We start from the raw sequence: 18,394 nt of genomic DNA on the forward strand, positions 1-18,394 counted from the left end.
AAAGGCTTTATATTGTTAAAACAACAACAACAACAAAACACAAAAAACCAGTGACTGCTTATTTCCACAACCTGGGGAGAAATAAGAACTCATTGTACTGAATCACAAGAAAAATTGAAACCAGCCTGATACAGAATTTGTGGCCGTATTCTAACTATTACAGACATTCTATCCTATTCTCTGTTCAAATATTTGCCACTCTGCTCAGATCTCCTAGCTTTTCATATATGCCTACATTTAGAAGATAAATGGTCTGTAACTTTACAGAGAAAATGGATGAGCTTAGGCAAAAATTACTTCCCTCTCCTGCTCCCACCTGGCAACTAGTTTACTGTAGATGGAGCCTTCCCATTCCCAAATATTGACCCATCTCCACCAATCAGCTATTCTGGTACTTGTCCTTCTATTGTTTATTCCAGGGTCAGTAAAGGTGCAGCTCTTCTTCCTGAAAAATGCTGATCCCTTTACCCTCATGCCTAATTTCTTCCCCTACTGTTTCTTCAGAGACCTTACATCATCTCTTTTAAGTTCTACTTCACTTTGTAAACATGCTGATATGTTTTTCATCGTTTGAAAAATACCCCTCCAACTTCTACCCTATCTTTTGCTTTTAGTCATATAAAAATATTTTCAAAAAGATATCATGACTTACTGTTTCATTTTCTTTACTTTCTAAACCCATCTCAATTCATATTATCCGGCATTTACACCAGTTCTCCAAAGAACACTAAGCTTTGACCAAGGTCATCCATGACTTCCTAGTTGTTTAATAGATTTGCTTGATTCATCACTGGAAGCTCCTTTACAATGTCCTTCACTAATTTCTTTTTCTCTATTAATGTCTTAGGTGTTGGTTTAAATTATCACCTTTGCCTATGACTACAACAATATGACCTTATATGGGATAATGTCATGCAGTGCATGACATTGTGATGGTCATATTATCTCTCATTTGCTCCAGACTCATTTCTAACTCTCAAATGGACATCTCCTCCAGGACATTCTATCAGCAATATATGATTTCTATATTGCTGTACAATAAGCAATTTCAAAATGCAGTATCTTAAACAATTATTTCCTTGCTCATGATTCTGCAGTTTGGTTGGGTGGTTCTTCTGCTTGTATTTCCTCAGGTGGCTATAGGAAATTAGTGTGTTTCATATCTCAGTCCTCAGCTCAGAAGGCTGGAATGGCTGAGCCTCTTTTTGTCTAGGTGGCCTCTTGTCCAGGCTAACTTGGAATTCTTCATTTGGTGGTCACAATGTTCAAAGAGGATGAGAGTGAAAACTGCAAGACCACTTGTGGCTGAGACTTGCCAGTCACATATCACTTCTACCATGAGACCTGCTATATTTCAAAGAGTGGGGAAGCAGATTTGTGTTAGGCCATTCTTGCTTTGCTATAAAGGGATACCTGAGACTGGGTAATTTATAAAGAAAAGAGGTTTAATTGGCTCATGGTTTTGCAGGCTGTACAAGCATGAAGCTGGCATCTGCTCAGCTTCTGGGGAGGCCTCAGGGAGCTTTTACTCATGGCAGAAGGTGAAGCAGGAGCAGGCACGTAGGCATATGACATGGCCAGAGCAGGAGCAAGGGGGTGGGGAGGTGACACACTTTTAAACAAGCAGGTCCCATGAGAACTCATTCACTATTGCAAAGAGAGCTCCAAGCCATGAAGAATCCTCTGCCAAGACCTAAACACCTCCCACCAAGTCCCACCCCAACATTGGAGATTACATCTCAACTTGAGATTTGGGGAGGGACGGATATCCAAACCATGTAATTCATCTCCTGGCCCCCACAAATCTCATGTCCTTCTCACATTGCAAAATACAGTCATGCCTTCCCAATAATCCCCCAAAGTCTTAACTCATTCCAATATTAACTCAAAAGGCCAAAAAGCCCAAAGTCTCACCTGAGACAAGGCAAGCCCCTTCCACCCACGAGCCTGTAAAATACAAATCAAATTATTTACTTCTAAGATACAATGGGAGTATAGGTGTTAGGTAAGCATTCCCACCCCAAAATAGAGAAATCAACTAAAAGAAAGGGGCTATAGGCTCCATGCAAGTTCAAAATGCAGCAGGGCACTCAAAATCTTACAGCTCCAAATAATCTCCTTTGACTCCATGTACCAAATCCAGGACACACTGGTGCAAGGGGTCGGCTGCCAAGGCCTTGGGTGGTCTGCCTCGTGACTTTGTTGGGTGCAGCCCCCTTGGCTGGTGTCATATGTTGGAGTTGAGTGCCTATGGCTTTTTCAGGTGCAAGGTGCCAGATGCTATGGATCTACCATTCTGGGGTCTGGAGGACGGTGGCCTCCTTCCACCAGCTCCACTAGGTAGTGCCCCATGGGGACTCTGTGCAGGGCCTCCAACTCCACATTTCCCCTCTACACTGCCCTAGTAAATGTTCTTTGTGAGGTCTCTGTTCCCACAGCAGGCTTCTGCCTGGGCACCCATACATCCTCTTAAATCTAGGTGGAGGCTACAATGCTTCCTTTACTCTTGCACTTTGTGCACTTACAGGTTTAACATCACATGGAAGCCACCAAGGCTTATGGCTTGCACCCTCTGAAGCAGCAGCCCCAGCTGTATCTGTGCCCCTTTGAGCCAAGACTGGAGCCAGAGCAGCCAGGATGTGGGGAGTAGTATCTTGAGGCTGAACAAGGAAACAGGGCATGGACCTGGCCCACAAAACAACTCAGTCCTCCTAGGCCTTAAAGCCTGTGATGGGAGGGGCTGCTTCAGAGATCTATGAAACACCTTCGAGGCCTTTTCCACATTGTCTTGGCTATCAGCACTTAGCTCCTTCTTAGTTAGGCAAATCTCTCTAGCAAGTGGTTGCTCCACAGCCTGCTTGAATTCCTCTCATGAAAAAGAATTTTCTTTCTCTGTTACATAGCCAGGCTACAGATTTTCCAAACTTTTGTGCTCTGTTTCCTGTTTAAATATAAGTTCCAACTTTAAGTCATTTATTTTCTCCCACATTTGAGCATAGGTTGTTAGAAGCACCCAGGCCACATCTTGAACACTTCTGCTTAGAAATTGTTTCCATCAGGTACCCTAAGTCATCACTCTTAAGTTTAAACTTCCACAGATCTCTTGGACATGGGCTGAATACAGCCAAGCTCTTTGCTAATGCATAGCATGGGTGATCTTTGCTCCTGTTCCCAGTAAATTCCTCTTTTCCATCTGAGGCCTTGGCAGCCTGGTCTTCACTGTCTATGTCACTATCAGCATTTTGGTCATAACCATTTAACCAGTCTCGAAGAAATTCCAAACTTTCCCTCACCTTCTTTTCTTCTGAGTCTTCCAAACTCTTTCAACCTCTCCCTGTTACGAGTTCCAAAGCTGCTTCCACATTTTCAGGTATCTTTATAGTGATGCCTCTCCCAGTACCAATTTTCTATTCTAGGCCATTCTTTCATTGCTATAAAGGAATGCCTGAGGCTGGGTAATTTATAAAGTAGACATTTTTTTGGTTCATGGTTTTTCAGGCTGTACAAGCATGGTGCCAGCATCTGCTCAGCTTCTGGGAAGGCCTTGGGGAGCTTTTATTCACGGTGGAGTGTAAAGTGGAAGCGGGCACATCATATGGCCAGAGCAGGAGCGAGAGGGAGTGGGAAGTGACACGTTTAAACAACCAAATCTCATGAGAATCCACTCAACACTGTGAGAACAGCACCAAGCCATAGGGGTTCTTCCCTTAAGACCTAAATGCTTCCCACTAGTTCCCACCTCCAACACTGGATTTGGGCAGGGATAAGTATCCAAATTATACCAAGAATCTATTTTTTTTTTTTTTTTTTTTTTTTTTTTTTTTGCAGTTTTGCAAAGAAAAACTGCAAAGATGTTATGGCACATTTAAATGGCCACAGACACTTTATACTCAAAATGCCCCTACCTGATTTGCTAAATTTTCTGTTTAAATTCACATGGTCTCCCCAGCCAGAAATCCAACAGCAATTATTGACAACCCTCCTTTACTCACCAAGTGAAATTGGTCTCCAGATTCTGTCATTACACATTCTCTTGAATCTGTTGTTTCCTCTCCATCCCCTTACCTTCATAATGTCTTGCATGCAGCTTCAAACTAAAACTCCAATTTGGCTTCTGTAATTATTCTCAATATTGGTGTTACAGTGATCGTTCTAAAGGGCAAAATGATCATAATACATTGTAGTGAAAACATACCTTTTTTTTAGAAAATTATTTTTGTTGTCTAGCATTTGAACCTCATCCCCTGGTTGACCTATTTTGCCTCTTGTTTTTGAAGGTAAAAAGAATTGGCACTGTTTTTTCAGTCTCTTGCAACTGAGGTGCATAACATGTGCTAGCCCAATCAGACATGCCTGCTATAGATTTAGAATCCAAAGCAAAAAGTGGCAGTAACATCCAGTCTCCAAGGTAATAGTGTCAGGAGTGGCCTCCAGAGTCTAGTGCTGGAGGCAGCACTGGTGGTAGTTCCAGTGTCCAGAGGTCAGATGTAGAGCTTCAGTCTCTTGCCCAACCAGTTTTATGTCATGATCCAGCTGCCTTTTGTTCCTGGCTATTTTCTGAGCCCGGTTCTCTGACTTGTAGATGAATCTGTATGCCACCCAATAGCTTTTCAATATATTGTTTTCCTTTTCTTCTTAATTTGACCAGAGTATTTCTGCTGCTGGCAACTCAGAACTCTGCCTCATACATTCTTGCTTCAAAATTTTTAATGGATCCTTCCTGAGCTAATATTCAGAAAACATTTTTGAATGAATTGTTGAACTTCGTTTCTGACTTCCAGTACTGTGCAATTTATGGAGGGAGGAGACACTCATACAAATGAAAAAAATCTAGAATGTTATTATCAGTATTTTAGAGTTGGATAAATCACAATGGCTAGATGTAGTGCTCTTTGGGCAGATATGCTATGTTGTTGCTGTTAGAGAAGTACCATTGTGGGCTAGGCCCTTAGGACTAGCATTTAAGAAATTTCTGGGACATATAAAACAAGTTCAGTTTTAAGAGAAATACAGTAATTTCAACTCTTACTAATACAATGTTGTATAGAAAGCATCATTTAATCAGTTAAGCATGATCACAATATGGAACAATGGCAAGGGAAACAATGCAGGCGCTGCCACTTTCTATTCTAAATCACAACAGATTTATGCTGACCTAATCATGTAGGCACTATTTGGGTAGAGCTGGCTTATTAATGACCAACAGGCATTCATAATTCCAGATGGAATTATGAGATTTCTAGAGACTTGCAGAAATATTCTATTTCAGCTGATTCATGTTGAGCTAGGTCTTCATTCGTTGAAAGCACAAAGACATACACTATTTACTGCTAAATGAATGCAACAAGAAGCAAGTATAATAGTGGTTTAGATAACTTGTATAGATAATATCTTAATTTCATATTAATATTTCTTGTCTATTTATTATACTTTTGAATACATATACTGGTAATATTTTGTGAACCAGAGAGAACAAAGAAAATCTATTAGAGAGGTGAGACTTGAGTTGGGTTGTGAAGCATGGCAAAGATTTAAATATTGTGAACATGTAGAGAGACTAAGGAGGTCATTAACAAGTGGAGAGTGAACTGGACAAGAAGTATGGAGGTAGAACTATGATTGACTTGCTAGGATGGCAGTAAAATTCCAGCTTAGTTCACGAGGATTAAAATAATGCAGTAGTTGGAGAAGGGGTTGGGAAAGGTAAAATTAAGGATAAAGAATTGCCATTGAAAATTTCTCAGTGAAGGAAGAAGAATGTAATGTCTAGAAGGATAAATTTGACAGTTGTGTGCATGACAGATGGAAGATCATGAACTAATATTATTTTATTAGTGTTGGAGATCAAGAAGAATAGATGTAGTGGTTACTATTATTATCACCTCAGGGGGTTATTGTAATGATCACTTCACAAGCAAGTGGTTGTGAATCAGGTAATAGAAATGAAAAGAAACAGAAGATTTTAAAGACATTGTGAAGCATAAATTCACAGAATTTAACAATAAGAAGCCAATGGAAAATAAGTGAAGAGTTGGAGAATTAGTTTGATGGTTTATCACTGGGGAGAAGAAGAGTCCCACTAATAGATATGAAGTCAGAAGAGGACAATCAATTTTAAAGACAAGAAGACAAATCCAGTTGCAGCTATGTTGACTTTAAGCACCCATGTGGAAACGCTCAAGTGCCATTTGTATATTGTGTCTAAGGAGAGACATCCAGGGCTGGAAAAAAAAAGATTTGAAAACCATCCTCATAGAGAAGATGAGTTGATATGGGATGAATGAACCAAGAGAATAAAAAGTAGATCTCTTGGAAAGGACCAATCATAAGTGATAAAAGGAGAAAGAAAGCAGAAGGGATTGAGAAAGAGCTCTCTGAAAAGATGGTGGAAAAGTGAAAATAACACCTGGATTTGAAGGGCTGCGGAGAGGTAGGTTAATAATATCAAGTGCTATTCCAGCATGTAAGCATCCTTGGAATTATTGCATTTATATCTGTATTAATTTATATCTATTGGTACATAACAAAATATTTAAAAGCAAAAATACACATTTGCCATATCACGCAGTTTCTGTGGATTAGGAATTCAGGGGTGGCTTAGTTGCATGATTTTGGTTTAGGGTATCTGGTGAGTTTGCAATCAAGATGGCGGCTGAAGCGGCAGTTATTTGAAGGATTGTCCAGGGCTGAAGGTTTTGCTTCTAAGATGACTCACTCAACATGTGTAGAAAGTTCATGTCAGCTGTTGGCAGAAAGCAGTTTCGCTTCATATGTGTCCTTCAATAGGCTACTTAAGTGTCCGTGCAGCATGACAGCAGGAGTCTTTCAGAGTAACAGGAGAGAGAAATCAGGAGAAAAGCAATAGTATCTTTTATGACCTAGCCTCAGAAGTCCCACTCCCATCATTTTTGCAATATCCTACTGGATAGATAAGCACAGGGTATAACCTCAATGAAATGTTGTTCATTTTGAGGATACTATAAATTTTATCATTCATACTGGACCAGAACACATACTATTCTCTTGCAAAACTGGTGAATGGTTACCATCATTAATTAAGGGGTAGAACTAGATGTTGATATCTGACCCCACTGTGTATATAGTCTTAGTAGTTTGCTATATATAAAAACAAAGAGTAAAATATATATGATTCTTATCTCAATGAGTTTAGTCAGGTCTATTCAATATGGGAGGGGACTACACAAGGGTATGAAAACCAGGAGGTCAGGATCACTGGGTGCCATCTTGGAGGCTGGCTACACAACATGCTTCTTCCTGTTACCAATCAGGAACTTAGAAATATTTAGGCTTTTCTATAAAACTATTGACTTCTGGCAAATCAAATTGATGGAAGACTTTTGGAAATAATGAGACTAATATATTTTTTATAATGAATTCTTTTCTTCTTTCCAGTCCATTAGACTTCATTGTCAATACATGTGCTGGAACTTGTAACTTGGATTACAGTATTATGAAATAATTGGTGAAATCCACCAAGGTCAGTAACCATATGCTAAAATTGTCCTTCTTAATGAGACATTTAATGTAAAGCAGATGGATTAGTGATGTTTTCAGGCTCATTTGTTGAGTATTAATGCTTGCTTTCCTTGTCTTCCTAACAGTGTGAATGTAATCTGCTTTAAAACTGCATTGATTTTTTTATTATAATTTTATATTTAACCTTTTATAATTTGTAAAGTTTCTTCCCATATGATTAGTAGGTAAGGTCTCCATTAATGAGTTAATAAATCAATTGAACTAATATTTAGTGAAAACACAGATGGCATTTTCAAAATAGTCCATGGTTCTCAAATTTGAATGTGCAGAGGAATCGTCCAAAAAGTTTATTGACAAATATAGTTGTCAGGGCCCCACCCTTAGAAACTAATTCATTAGGTCTGACATTGGACCTTGGAATGAGAATTTCAAACAAGTAGTCAAGATGATTCTGAAACAGGTGAACTACAGGATGACAGAGAGCTGCATTATCATGCAAAACTTTCGTTAACTTATACTGTTAATATCCAACATCTTGCAGAACAAATTAATAGAATGAAAGACTCCTGAGAAAAGGAGCTATCAAACATTAGTTCTTAAAGGATATTCTTTAAGCAAATAAATAAGACTTGAACTCTCTGTGGTTAGTAGTAAAGGCCTGAAGAAAGAAGAGATAGTATGCAAAACAGCAAGGTACAGAGATAATAATAGCATTTCCTTCCTCTTGTCAGGATTAAGAGATTTAACGTGAATGAAGTGCCCATAACAGTAATAGGCACAGGGTATAACCTCAATAAGATGTTGTTGATTATGAGGATACCATAAATGTTATCATTCAGACTGGACCAGAACACACACTATTCTCTTGCAAAACTGGCGAAAGGTTACCATCATTAATTAATGAGTAGAACTAAATATTGATATACGACCCTACTGTGTATATAGTCTTAGTAGTTTGCTATATATAAAAACAAAGAGTAAAATGTGTATGATTCTTATCTCAATGAGTTCAGACAGTCTCAAATAATACCTAGATGCTGCAAGTTAAAAAACACAAACAAAAAGACCAAAAAAACCTTCTGTGTTAGTTTCCTGGTGTTGCTGTCAAAAAGTACCTATAAACAGAGTAGCGTAAACAACAGAATTTAATTTTCTCACAATTCTGGAGGCTAGAAGTTTGAGATCAAGGTATCAGCAGAATATGTTCTTTCTGAAGGCCGTGAGGGAGACACCTGCTCTAGATCTCCCTTTGGCTTGCATATGGCTGTCTTCTACCTGTATCTTCACATTGTCTTCCTTCTATACCAGTTTGAATCCTAATATCCTCTTCTTATAAGGACACTGGTCATATTAGATTAGGGTGCACCTGAATGACTTCATTTTTACCTGGATTGCCTCTGTTAATATCCTACCTCTAAATAAGGTCTGATGTAATGAGGATTAGGACTTCAACATGTGAATTTTGGTAGGGACATGCTTGAACTCATAAGGACCTCTTTTGACTCTTTGCAAAGCCACATTTTTTTTTTTGTTTTTTGTTATTTAGTTTTTATTTTATAATCATAAACTTAACTCAACTCTGCAATCCAGCTAGGCATGGGAGGGAACAAGGAAAACATGGAACCCAAAGGGAACTGCAGCAATAGCACAAAGATTCTAGGATACTGTGAGCAAATGGGGTAGAGGGGTGCTTCCTGAGCTGCAGAGGGAATGGTCTGGTGGTTAAGATAAAACACAAGTCAAACTTATTTGAGTTGTCCACAGTCAGCAATGGTGATCTTCTTGCTGGTCTTGCCATTCCTGGACCCAAAGCACTCCATGGCCTCCACAATATTCATGCCTTCTTTCACTTTGCCAAAGACCACATGCTTTCCATCCAACCACTCAGTCTTGGCAGTGCAGACGAAAAACTAGGAACCATTTGTGTTGGGTCCGGCATTTGCCATGGACAAGATGCCAGGACCTGTATGCTTTAGGATGAAGTTCTCATCTTCAAATTTCTCCCCATAGATGGACTTGCCACCAGTGCCATTATGGCGTGTGAAGTCACCACCCTGGAATAGTTCTGTGAAAGCAGGAAGCCTTATAACCAAATTCTTTCTCTCCAGTGCTCAGAGCACGAAAATTTTCTGCTATCTTTGGAAACTTTTCTGCAAACAGCTCGAAGGAGACGCGGCCCAAGGGCTCGCTGTCGACGGCAATGTCGAAGAACACGGTTGGGTTGACCATGGCTAATAGTACAGGGTTTTCCTCGGCAGCAGTGTCTGCAAAGCTGCAAAACCACATTTTATTTATAGACTTTGGGATTGGGATTCAGAATCTGTAGTAAGTAGTTTAGACTATGATAAACACACACACACACACACACACACACACACACACACACACACAGGCAGGCAGGATGGGCAAAGATCCCTCTTCCCATAGACTGCTTTTGCAATAAAATTTTTTCATGGTGGGAAGAGTATGGTGGAATTGGGATTGTGAGCAGTATAAAGGGGTGAAACACCTTGTTCTTGCCCTTGAGGAGCTTATACTCAGAGGGCACCTAAAAAATATATGTGTGGGAAAACATGAAATAACAGGGCACAAATGTCTGCTGGTTGAGTTGAATTTAGCTTAGAATGTGACCAAATTGAATGAGTGATTATTTGGGTGGTTCAGAGGAGATGCTCAACAAATGGTATCCACTCTCACTTTAATACTATGCTAACCTGGTGTTCTTCCAGAAAGACTTTACATGAAACAAGTAAGAGTGGGCTATAAGCGAAGAGAAATGGCCTAGTACAGTAAAACTAATAGAGCATGTTTGTCTGGTATTGGTTATTTTGTTTATAATCTTGAGCAGTAGCAACTAAGTGGTTAATTTACTTTTAAAGTAAATAACATTATAAAGCTTTCCCTCATTATTTTCTTCATTTCTAACTTTTTATCTCATTAAATATTTTCATATTATTATACATGATTTTGTAAATCCTCTCTATCTTTTGGAACAAGATGGGATATAAATACAGTAAAGCGTTCTGAAGGGACTGATTTATTTTGTTTGCCACAGAAAAATACTTTGTATGTCAAGCCAGCTTTCAAAAGCTTGAAACTGTAAATAGGAAATACAAGCGAAGGAAAGGTCAAATAATGGGTAAAACTAAATCATGTAATTTAGATAGGATTCTCTTTTTTTATAAGAGAGTGAAATTGTGTCAATTTAGCCAATTGTAGATTTAATAAGAGAAAAGGTCTCAGATCCATAGCTGCATATAATAAACTAAAACAGAAGCTAATAACGTGATTTACGGGATTCCTCTTGATCCTGACATTTCATTATTTTTATACAGAAATAGCATTTCAAGTACAGGTTTTTAGCATTTTGTTTCCTCATCTTGTTCTCAAATATATATACTGAAAACCATCTTGTTTTATAATTTTCTGACTTCCGTCAGGAAAATAGTTGTACCATAAATAAAATTCTTGATCTATTTTCAATTGTGCTTCTCTACAAATTTTTTTAAGATCTGAGGGAAAGTGGTGCAAATATGAAACCTAGGACTTAAAACTACTTAAAAATTGTACACACACAGACACACACACATATAAACCATTTCACTAAATTGGTACATGCAGTTTTAAAAGAGATAACAGAATTAAAGTGATATGGATTTATGCTTCGTTTTCAACTGAGTTTTTATTTGTGTGTAGAAAATTTAATTGCATTTTGAACCAATACAATTACTTAACTAGAGAACAAAGTGTCACTTGTAGCAGAACACTTTTATTAACAGGGTTTTTCTCCATTGACTAATTAGTTTTTTGCTTAATATAGGATCTCATCATAAGTGATACAAGGCAGAGAAGTTTTTAAAAGATGAAGAATTTTGTGTGTGTGTGTGTGGCAAAAATCTCTGGCTTGTGTATTATGTCTCGGCTAAAAACTCATCATATGCTCTGACTCCTAGTCCGCTACTTCAGGGTAGTCGCTGTAGTCAGCTGGACCTGGGCTTAAATCTCTGCTTTGACATGGAGTTAGAAGGGGGTACTTTTATCTTTTTAAGACTTATTTTCCCCATCTGTAAAATGGAGATGACAATCTCCATTTTATAGGATTTAGGCACTACTGCTCATAGCATTTACTTTCTAAAAACAGTTCAAGGGTTAATTGATTGATTGAAATTGAAGTTTAAAAAATAAGAATAATAAAATATTCTTGGAGGGAACATGCATATTAGATAGGCCAACTGCCCACTCCAAGCAAGTAGCCCTTACTTTGTAGCCTGTGCTTGAACACTGTGGAAGGGCATTCACCATCTGCCAGTGTAGTTGGCTCTACTATGAACTATCTTAGTTACTCCCCAGATTTTTCTGTGTCACTGTGTGCATAAACTATTGACACGTTGCCTCAAAACTAACAGTAGAAAAGGAGATAACCTTATTGCAACACATGGCTTGTGGACTTCACACTTGCAATGATATGGCTCACATAGCAAGGATAATATAGCAGCAGCGCCATAATATCTAAATGAAATATTGCATGCCTGGGAGCACATCCTTTAGAAAACAGATGGTTCTTTGTTGAAAACAAAATATGATTATGGTGTTTGCATGCAAGAAATCTTATACTGTCTAATTATAAGAATCAGACTAGTTGTAGCTGTTGGCATACAAAGTTTCTTCAGATCAGTAGAAAAATGTTCTACTCTTGACTATACAATTGAGAATAATGAGATACAGGTGAAATATCTCTTTAACGAATACCATTATGATGTCTAGATCTATGTAATAAACTAGTGCAGGTACAGACTAGTTTCAATATACACTATTGGAACCAAAAAGCATAACTGATGCTATGTTCACCAGTCTCTGTCTATTTAGGAGTTTGTCTCCATAAACGTTGCTTTGACATTTACCATTGCATTATAGCTGAACTTTAATGCAATGGGACATTTCTATAAAGCGTGAGAGGTTTGCATGAAGAATGACTACCTTTGTATGGAGAGGAGAGAGAGGATGAAGATCAGGTGGATTAGCAAAATCATGGAGGAGAAGAAAAGGGAAAGTGGTATCTTTAGTTGACAAATTAGAATACAATATCCTCTAACTCAGTGGCTCTCAACTGGACTACTTTCGTCTCATTTGGAAATATCTAGAGATCTTTTTGATTGTCACAGCTGTGGTGCTACTGGCATCTGTCGAGTAGAGGCCAGAGATGCTGCCAGAAATCCTACAATGCACAGGACAGTCCCCACAAAAAGAATTGTTTTGGCCGGGCACAGTGGTGCACGCCTGTAATCTCAGCACTTTGGGAGGCTGAGGTGGGTGGATCACCTGAGGTCAAGAGTTGGAGACCAACCTGGCCAACATGGTGAAACCTTGTATCTACTAAAAATATAAAAATTAACTGGGCGTGGTGGTGTGTGCCTGTGTTCCCAGCTACTTGAGAGGCTGAGGCGGGAGGATAGCTTGAACCTGAGAGGTAGAGGTTACAGTGAGATCACGCCATTGCACTCCAGCCTGGGTGACAGAGCAAGACTCTGTCTTAAAAAAAAAAAAAAATTGTTTGGTTCAAAATGTCAATAGTGCCAAGACTGAGAATCCTGGAACCCGAGAGCCTGAACCACATCCCACTATGTGCATTTTATCAATAGATATCTATAAAAGTGGACTTATAATATAATACAGCAATTTTATATAATCCCATCAGCTTTATTTCTTACAGAATTCTACCCAAATTCTATCATTGGAAAGATGCATTCCCACTCACTGTGGAAGCTAAAAAACTTGATCTCATGGAGACACAGCAGAATGATAGTTACCAGAGGATGGGAAGGATGTGAATGTGTGTGGAGGGGGAGATGAAGAGAGATTGCTTAATGGCATATAATTAAAAGAAATAAGTTCTAATGTTCAATGGTAGATTAGGGTGACTAAAGTTATCAACAATGTATCGTACATTTCAAATAGCCAGAAGTGAAGTTTTTAAATGTCGTCAATATATAGAAATGATAAATGCTTATGGTGATGATTATCCTAAATACACTGACTTGATCATTGCACTCTACATTTAAGAAAATATCACACGTACCACATAAATATGTACAAATATAATATATCAATTAAAATTAAAAATTTCTTTAAAAATTAAAAGAAGAAACAGCTAACGAAAATAAATAAATAAAACTTAAGGTGGATTAAATCTTCAAAACACTTACCAACTTCACCTGTCTCTTTGGATTACTGGGCTTTTATTCTTTTGAACAATGAAGACTTCCCTTATTTTATGATAACTTAAAAATGCACCTAAAGTTATTTTTTACTGCCTTTCCAGGAGAGGGTGTTCATTATATCAGTTCACTTGGGTCATTCTACTGCAGGTTGGGGAAGTTGTCTCTTCCTTGAGTGAAGATAGCTAATGATGTTTAGATTCTCTTTGATCATCTTTACTGTCTACATGAGACTGGATAAAATTCTGATCCCTAAAAGTCAGGAAACAACAGGTTCTGGAGAGGATGTGGAGAAATAAGAATGCTTTTACACTGTTGATGGGACTGTAAACTAGTTCAACCACTGTGGAAGAGAGTGTGGCGATTCCTCAAGGTTCTAGAACTAGAAATACCTTTTGACCCAGCCATCCCATTACTGGGCATATACCCAAAGGATTATAAATCATGCTGCTATAAAGACGCATGCACACGTATGTTTATTGCAGCACTATTCACAATAGCAAAGACTTGGAACCAACCCAAATGTCCATCAATGATAGACTGGATTAAGAAAATATGGCACATATACACCATGGAATACTATGCAGCCATAAAAAAGGATGAATTCATGTCCTTTGTAGGGACATGGAGGAAGCTGGAAGCCATCATTCTGAGCAAACTGTCACAAGGACAGAAAACCAAATGCCACATGTTCTCACTCATAGGTGGGAATTGAGCAACAAGAACACTTGGACACAGGGTGGGGAACATCAGAAACTGGGGCCTGTCGTGGGGTGGGGGGAGGGAGGAGAGATAGCATTAGGAGATATACCTAATGTAAATGGCGAGTTAATGGGTGCAGCAGACCAACATGGCAATGTATACATATGTAACAAACCTGCACTTTGTGCACATGTACTCTAGAACTTAAAGTATAATAAAAATAAATAAATAAATAAATAAATAAATAAATAAATAAATAAATAAATCTGACCCCAGCAATTCTAACATTTCCATGTACATTATCTCTATTCAAATTTCACAGTCTGGTAGACATTCATCTGATTTGGCACTGCTAGACCAAGGTTCTGTAGCCACCCTAGGAAACAATTCCATGAAACAGGAGTGACAATCATATGTTCACATTGGTACACACTCTGCATTTCTAAACTAATGATTGGAAATGTTATTCTCTGAATGTTACATGCAAATCAGATTTTTACAGTGATAAAATCTATACCAAAGAAATAGTGACCTCAGAGCTGTCTTCCTCCAAATACAGTAAAAGAGCAAAAATATGCAGAAACCAAATCTGTAAATACCTTAAGCCCATTTACATTCCTCGGGATTCCACAGATTGCCCTGGGCAATAGCAGCGTAGAAGAGGAAAGACTTTCCCTTTACTCTCTGAGGGTTTGATAATTGATTCTATAAAATAAACTGACAGTAGCCAGATTAGCAGGAGAAGAGGTATTCAAATTTATTACATGCATGGGGGCGTCACATGAAGGAAATTAAATACTCCAAAAAAAACCTTATAGAGAAGCTTATATACTCTCTTCATTGGGGAAAGGGGAGGAGGGATGTAGACAACTTACGGGACAGTAAATGCTTTGGGGACAAGATAAATAGGTCCTCAGAAGAAAAGGTGACAGCAAGTCTGTCTCTCTGGCCATGGGATTATCCAGTTTTCTCACCTGCAACTCAAGTTTAAGCTTCTCTGGTTGATGAGATTCCTGGGGAGGGGATTCATGACAATTGCATTTCATATGGAGGATTTCTCTTTAGGTAGATAAGGGTAGTTCAGAGAAAACCTTTCCCCACATTTGCTGTTCCCCAAGTGCCCTCAGTTTGAGGTCCAAAATGGCATACTTCAGGGGGTTATTTCCTGAACTCCTTCAACATAAAAAGCCAAGCAACATGGTACACAAAGTTTATAGTAATTTAAATTGTAAATATTGCAGCAGTAGCAAAGAAAACTAAAGAAAATTTAGTTGCAAAATTATAATAATGGCTGGGAGCTGGAGCAAATCACCTTAGCCTGGGAGAATTAGGGCTCAGGAGTTCAAAATAGGAAAAGCAGCTCAGAAACAGACCTAAAGGGAAATCAACTATTTTCAGACCATAGACTGTAGACCACATAACTCTCATCCGTTTGGTCAGTTGTTACTGCACAACCATAATGTCTCAGTGCCATTCAACAATCAGTGCTTATTTTTCTTTTTCTTTTTTTTTAAAAATTTTTCATGAGTTTGCTGGTTGGCAGGAATTAGCTCACCTGGACTAGACTCAGCCAGGTAACTCAACTTTGAGCTACAGGTTTGGCTCTGGTCTTCGTCCTGGGGCAAATAGGTATGCAGAGGAATCTTTTTTCATGGCAATGCCAGAGGCACAAGAAGACAACTATGCGAGCAAATTTCAAGCTCCTGCTGATGTCATGTCTTTCAACAGGCCATTGGTCAAAGCAAGTTGTGGTGGCAAGTCCAAAGTCTAAAGACAGAGTACATCACTCTTTCTATGGAGGTAGGGAGGAAGAAAGAATAATTTTAAGCATTCATATAATCTGCTGTATCCTTTAGAGTTGAGCTTAGATTTTCAGAAGGAAAATAATTTTTATGTATTCAACTGCAATATCATATTTTTAATTTTCAGAAAGGAAGGATAGTCCAGGTAATAAGTAATATAGCTGGATTCACAGGTTCTGAATATTATTCTCTTTCTTATCGTTGATGTGAGAAGCTGCACATATCAATTTTTCTTGCAGTTTAATCTCTGCCAACTGCTAAATGTAAATAACATTTCCTGTTGACCTACTATTCTATGTCTTCCAGGAAATAAGGTAAAAACTCAAATTTGCTACAAATTGCTTGGTGGAAGGCAGTTACAAAGGACGCATCATTATTTAATTTTTTAGCCTCCATAGTTTTTCTGCAGTTCTTTTGACATTATTTAGAGCATTTAAGAATAGAGAAAAAATTTGGCAAGACGAGCATTGGACATTTTTCCTCATCTCTTCCTCCAAGGGATATTACTTTGAATTTGTTTAGTATTTTAGTCAATCCATTAACCTTTCACCCTGGATTTAGAAAATGGATTTAATGGTTTAATTCCATTCCCTAAGGAGTCAATAACCACATCATAAGCTGCCTGGTGTTAGACATTAATTGGAATGCACTTTCAGGGCAAATTCAGAGTTAGGATAATGAAAGTATCGAAAATAGGTACTGAAGAAAGAGAAAGTTGCTCATCTTGGCTCTTGCTAATTTTGAAATACATAGTTGTATTAATTTCTGTTGATGGGAGTGGTATTAACAACAGCGGGGCTACAACAATAAACTGAATTGTATAAAATATTCACTTAAGCGTATTCTCTTTCCTGCATGAGATTGTCACTTAATATCCTTTATTTAATCTCTGACAATTCCTCTAAGTATTCTTCGTTTCTCCAGATACTGTGGTGTTTGGGGTTTGGAATTAAAAGGAATATATGAGAAGGTAGGAGCTCAGTTTCCGAAAAGAAGGGCTAGTCCTGAAAGTCAGTCTTTGCTTTCCTGTTGTCTCCTTTCACTTCCAAAATCAATCCTGAAAAGTGGGAATTACATAAGTAGTTTCAATGTGAGGGTCAGTGTGAGGAGAGAACAAAAGAGCTAGACCTTATTTGCTTTAGTCCACACACAGGTGTGATTATTGCTAGGAATGTACAGCACAGGGCAGTAGCGACCTTGTGCCTTGCCTGCAATCTACCACCTGGATACCATGCCCTGCCTTTATACTTTTCGCCATGCATGACATGCGAGGACAGTGTGTGCCTTGTGCCTGACCTCACCTTCTGCCTGCTATCCAGCCTTCCTAACTGGCTTTGCAAAGGTTAATCTTGTAACCAGATGAATTTCCTTCAGTTTTTTTTTTTTTTTTTTTTTGTCTTTTTGAGATGGAGTCTAGCTCTGTTGCCCAGGCCGTAGTGCAGTACAGCAATCTCGGCTCATTGCAACCTCCACTTCCTGGATTCAAGCAATTCTCCTGCCTCAGCCTCTTGAGTAGCTGGGATTACAGGTGCATGCCACCATGCCCAGCTAATTTTTGTATTTTTAGTAGAGACAGTGTTTCACCATGTTGGCCAGGCTGGTCTCCAACTCCTGACCTCAAGTGATCTGCCTGCCCCAACCTCCCAAAGTGCTAGGATTACAGGCATAAGCCACTGTGCCAGGCCTTCCTTCAGCTTTCTTCTGTTTGATCAAGGGGTTCTCTCCAGTCCAATTTTCACTGTTGTGGAGATACCAGAGAACCACATCTGATTTCAGATGAGCAATAACTTCAAGGAGAGGAAAAATGTAGATGGAATCCTAACATTTCCCACAGTTGTTATTTTATGAAATAGCATTTTACTAAAAGGCTTAAATTATTGACTAAATAGAGCTTTTTTATTTTGTGGAATGGCAGTGAGTGAAGAAGGTACAGATAATAGGCCTCATATTTTACTTTTATACTTTTTGAAAAATGAATGGAAAAAAAGGAGTATTCATTTAAAATAAGCTTCCTTAAAAGTCACAGCATATTAGTAAGTCTTACAAGTTCTTTTATTTTTCTTTTTTAAGCAAGAGATTAGGAAGTCAGTTAGTATGAGTGGGAAGGAGTGTAGAGAAGCATTAGAAAGGAAAGGAAGTATTGGATAAGAAGGAGTAACAATGCCATTAAGAAAGGAC

General features: G+C 38.4%; 1 long non-coding RNA gene across 3 annotated transcripts in view; it reads left to right on the plus strand.

Moving 5' to 3' along the window:
- The window catches only part of LOC111553160, a 79,609-nt gene that overhangs the window by 22,791 nt on the left and 38,424 nt on the right, over positions 1-18,394 (plus strand). Inside the window, exons 3-4 of one of the 3 annotated variants that reach the window (XR_002734833.1) lie at positions 7,414-7,498; positions 9,508-9,602. The exons of 1 other annotated variant lie outside the window; for it this stretch is intronic. This is a non-coding gene — a long non-coding RNA (uncharacterized LOC111553160). Of the gene's footprint in view, positions 1-7,413; positions 7,499-9,507; positions 9,603-18,394 lie in introns of those variants that run through there. One more of the 3 variants, XR_002734831.2, reaches the window with a different exon arrangement.

This window comes from Piliocolobus tephrosceles, chromosome 7, assembly GCF_002776525.5.
Source record: "Piliocolobus tephrosceles isolate RC106 chromosome 7, ASM277652v3, whole genome shotgun sequence".
Classification (NCBI taxonomy): domain Eukaryota; kingdom Metazoa; phylum Chordata; class Mammalia; order Primates; family Cercopithecidae; genus Piliocolobus; species Piliocolobus tephrosceles.